This window comes from Girardinichthys multiradiatus, chromosome 3 (assembly GCF_021462225.1).
Source record: "Girardinichthys multiradiatus isolate DD_20200921_A chromosome 3, DD_fGirMul_XY1, whole genome shotgun sequence".
Lineage (NCBI taxonomy): Eukaryota > Metazoa > Chordata > Actinopteri > Cyprinodontiformes > Goodeidae > Girardinichthys > Girardinichthys multiradiatus.
In genome coordinates, this window is record NC_061796.1 from 48,347,819 (window position 1) to 48,351,874 (window position 4,056).

Sequence of the window (4,056 nt, forward strand, 5' to 3'; positions counted from 1 at the left end):
CTCTTGTCTGTATAATTTGAGCTTTATTTCCTCTCCAACTCCTTTTCTTGTTAAAAACATTATTTTAGTTTTGTCTTCTCAAAAACTAAAAACCCAATTTATGTGACCACAGTTGAAACTGGTTCCCGTAGTCTCTTTAAATTATAAACTTCTCCCTCTTTTCCACATAATCTCATCAATTGCAGAGAAAAAAAACTATTCCACCCTTTGTGTCCTCCAGCACATCATTAACCCTTTCATGCATAGAGGTCACTACAGTGCACAACTGTTTAAAAGTGTTTTTTTCTATTTACAGGTCCTTCTCAAAATATTAGCATATTGTGATAAAGTTAATTATTTTCCATAATGTCATGATGAAAATTTAACATTCATATATTTTAGATTCATTGCACACTAACTGAAATATTTCAGGTCTTTTATTGTCTTAATACGGATGATTTTGGCATACAGCTCATGAAAACCCCAAATTCCTATCTCACAAAATTAGCATATCATTAAAAGGGTCTCTAAACGAGCTATGAACCTCATCATCTGAATCAACGAGTTAACTCTAAACACCTGCAAAAGATTCCTGAGGCCTTTAAAACTCCCAGCCTGGTTTATCACTCAAAACCCCAATCATGGGTAAGACTGCCGACCTGACTGCTGTCCAGAAGGCCACTATTGACACCCTCAAGCAAGAGGGTAAGACACAGAAAGACATTTCTGAACAAATAGGCTGTTCCCAGAGTGCTGTATCAAGGCACCTCAGTGGGAAGTCTGTGGGAAGGAAAAAGTGTGGCAGAAAACGCTGCACAACGAGAAGAGGTGACCGGACCCTGAGGAAGATTGTGGAGAAGGGCCGATTCCAGACCTTGGGGGACCTGCGGAAGCAGTGGACTGAGTCTGGAGTAGAAACATCCAGAGCCACCGTGCACAGGCGTGTGCAGGAAATGGGCTACAGGTGCCGCATTCCCCAGGTCAAGCCACTTTTGAACCAGAAACAGCGGCAGAAGCGCCTGACCTGGGCTACAGAGAAGCAGCACTGGACTGTTGCTCAGTGGTCCAAAGTACTTTTTTCGGATGAAAGCAAATTCTGCATGTCATTCGGAAATCAAGGTGCCAGAGTCTGGAGGAAGACTGGGGAGAAGGAAATGCCAAAATGCCAGAAGTCCAGTGTCAAGTACCCACAGTCAGTGATGGTCTGGGGTGCCGTGTCAGCTGCTGGTGTTGGTCCACTGTGTTTATCAAGGGCAGGGTCAATGCAGCTAGCTATCAGGAGATTTTGGAGCACTTCATGCTTCCATCTGCTGAAAAGCTTTATGGAGATGAAGATTTCATTTTTCAGCACGACCTGGCACCTGCTCACAGTGCCAAAACCACTGGTAAATGGTTTACTGACCATGGTATCACTGTGCTCAATTGGCCTGCCAACTCTCCTGACCTGAACCCCATAGAGAATCTGTGGGATATTGTGAAGAGAACGTTGAGAGACTCAAGACCCAACACTCTGGATGAGCTAAAGGCCGCTATCGAAGCATCCTGGGCCTCCATAAGACCTCAGCAGTGCCACAGGCTGATTGCCTCCATGCCACGCCGCATTGAAGCAGTCATTTCTGCAAAAGGATTCCCGACCAAGTATTGAGTGCATAACTGTACATGATTATTTGAAGGTTGACATTTTTTGTATTAAAAACACTTTTCTTTTATTGGTCGGATGAAATATGCTAATTTTGTGAGATAGGAATTTTGGGTTTTCATGAGCTGTATGCCAAAATCATCCGTATTAAGACAATAAAAGACCTGAAATATTTCAGTTAGTGTGCAATGAATCTAAAATATATGAATGTTACATTTTCATCATGACATTATGGAAAATAATGAACTTTATCACAATATGCTAATATTTTGAGAAGGACCTGTATATGCTTGCAATTTTGACCACTGCTGCATATAGTCCACTCTAGTGGAAGCTATTGCATCGTCCCATACAAAAAAATCCCTTTGGCTGGTCATTACGATGGGAAAAAGTAATCAGTGAAACCAAGATGGCTGACAGACAGGGAGAAAGACCAAACGCCTTGGCTATTTTGGTTTCTACCTTCTATAAAAAGATACCATTGCAGGTAAAAAATATATAATTACACCAAGTAACATCTAAGGTGACATATTATGGAAAGATTTTCCAATTTTTGATTTTATATTTGGGTGAAGTACAGATTAATCATCTGTCCACTCAATTGTACATCATGCATCACTAGCTATGTTTCAACTTCAATGCAATGTGAATTACTACCAACGTTGTTCTTGAAAATAATTCAACTCCTATAATGTTTTGGCTGTAAATCAACTTCTTTATGTTTTTATAATGTTATTTGAGTTTTTCTATATATATCTTATATTTTGTAGAGCTCAAAAAGACAGGCATACAGGGTAATAGAGGAGTTTCCAGACTCAAGTCGGGAAGACTGTGCTTCTGGTAGCAGTGATGAGGAATGGCTGCTAGTACATACAGGTGCAAGCAGAGAAGTAGGATCAAGCAGTGATAGTGAAGGTGAGGAGTCTGGAAATGTTGCTGAGGGAGTTAAAGCTAATGAAGGAGATGAGGCTGTTGAACCTGAGGGACCACCACAATATTCATGGTCATGAAAATAAAGAAAACTCTTTGAATGAGAAGGTTTGTCCAAACTTTTGGTCTGTAATGTACATACATATTATATATATGTATATATATATATATATATATACACACACACACACATGTACTTCAGGTATATACATACATATGTGTATATTAACTATTAGCTATATATACAGCAGACCCGTCTGTGAAACTCCTAAAGTTTGCAGATGACACCACTGTCATTGGACTGATCCAGGACGGTGATGAGTCTGCATACAGACAGCAGGTGGATCGGCTGGTCCACTGGTGCAGTCAGAACCACCTGGAACTCAACCCACTCAAGACTGTAGAAATGATGGTAGACTTTCAGAGAACACCACCCCCACATACTCCCCTCACCATCCTTAGCAACACCGTGTCAGGTGTGGACCACTTCAGGTTCCTCGGAAAAACTACCATCTCATAGGACCTGAGATGGTCTTCACACATAGATACTGTTCGAAAGAAGGTCCAGCAGAGACTGTACTTCCTGAGGCAACTCAAGAAGTTCAACCTTCCACAGGAGCTGCTGGTCATCTTCTCCACTGCCATCATTCAGTCTGTCCTGTCTTCATCCATCTCAGTGTGGTTTGGATCATCCACAAAACAGGACAGGTCCAGACTGCAACGAATAATCAGGACTGCAGAGAGAATCAGAATCAGAATCAGAGCTGACCTTCCCTCCATCCAGGACTTATACAGGTCAAGGGTCAAGAAAAGAGCTGCTAAAATCTCTGCAGACCCCACACACCCTGCACATAAACTGTTCAGAGTTTTACCTTCAGGTGGCGCTACAGAGCACTGTTTACTAAAACCAGCCGCCACAAAGACAGTTTCTTCCTCCAGGCTGTTTCTCTGATGAACATTTAATAGAGTACAAAACAACAGCATACAGATGTTACAAATGCACCTCTGTATAAATGGATATTTAAGGACATAAAGATATATGCATAAATATATCTCACAACGCATTGTAAAAAAAAACCACAAAAAAAAAGAGAGCAGAAAAAAAATGGTACCAGAGTCAAATTCCTTGTTTGTATGTACGGACGTGACGATAAAGCTGATTCTGATATGTTTGTAAAGGTTTACAGTATATTATGAAAAGATTAGTCAAATCAAAGTGGATTTTTTTAGCACATTTAAAAAAGCAGTTGAGCAAAGTGATGCTCACAGCTACAATTAATATGATGAAATATTACCAGATAAAATAACTTAATAAAACAAACTGAACTTTGAACAATAAAAGAAAACGTATTAATAAAGACATTGAATAAAGTTGGGTTTTTAACAGTGTGACCAGTTTTGATGGATGAAGAGTCATGATCCAACAAACCAGGACAGCTTTATTACCAGCCTCAGGTCCATAAATACAAGAACAATTCAATAAAACAATATATAAAAACATAACATAC